The sequence below is a fragment of the Sinocyclocheilus anshuiensis genome, unplaced genomic scaffold (genome assembly GCF_001515605.1).
Source record: "Sinocyclocheilus anshuiensis isolate Anshui unplaced genomic scaffold, SAMN03320099.WGS_v1.1 C32084686, whole genome shotgun sequence".
Classification (NCBI taxonomy): domain Eukaryota; kingdom Metazoa; phylum Chordata; class Actinopteri; order Cypriniformes; family Cyprinidae; genus Sinocyclocheilus; species Sinocyclocheilus anshuiensis.
This window is the reverse complement of record NW_015610508.1, coordinates 1-682: the sequence shown is the minus strand read 5'-3', so window position 1 is coordinate 682 and position 682 is coordinate 1. Positions and strand designations below refer to the sequence as shown.

The 682-nt window shown below is 40.8% G+C and overlaps 1 long non-coding RNA gene across 1 annotated transcript; it reads left to right on the top strand.

The window, feature by feature from the left end:
* Positions 1-50: 50 nt before the first annotated feature.
* LOC107682342 (uncharacterized) lies at positions 51-552 on the top strand. Its single transcript, XR_001633458.1, has 4 exons — positions 51-125; positions 214-243; positions 332-388; positions 511-552. It is a non-coding gene; the product is annotated as an uncharacterized LOC107682342 (long non-coding RNA).
* The last annotated feature ends 130 nt before the right edge of the window (positions 553-682 follow it).

Sequence of the window (682 nt, the reverse complement as noted above, 5' to 3'; positions counted from 1 at the left end):
CACACTTACACTCACACGCTCACGCATACACACACACACACTCACACTGATCTCTGATCTGTCTTGTTCTGCAGGTCTGGTTCTGGCTCAGGATCAGAACTATGAGGATTATTCAGAGATCTTTGGTGAGTCACTGGAGCTTCACTGGATTCTGTCTGTCTGTTAATGAAGCTCAGATATTAATGATGGTTTATGTGTGTTTGATCTCGTCAGGTAACGGCAACAGTTATGATCCGTTCTACTGTAAGTGTCCCTCACACCTCAGCATCGTGTCTGCGGTCACATTCTCTCTCATCTCATAATCACGAGCTGCTGTTTTTCTCATCTTCAGATCCAGCTGTTTCTCAGCAGGTTTTACAAGCTCAGACCTCAGAACCAGGACAGTCCGGTGCGACTCGCGTCTCTTCGCTTCTGTTTATTCTCTTACTCTCTTTTTTACTGTTGATGTTACGTAGTTTTTTATTGTTTAGTTTTAAAAGTGTAAGACTAATATAACCGTTTTTATTCCAGCAGTGGATTTCCAGACGGAGCCGACCGAACCTGGACCGCTGGGTATGCTTTTGACATTTCTATTTGGCTGTAATTTATTTTCATTTGTTTTAGTTTTAATTATTTCAATACTTCAGCTAATTTTACGTTTACAGTTTTATTCCTCTCTGTATTCTGAAGGTTTGTTCATATT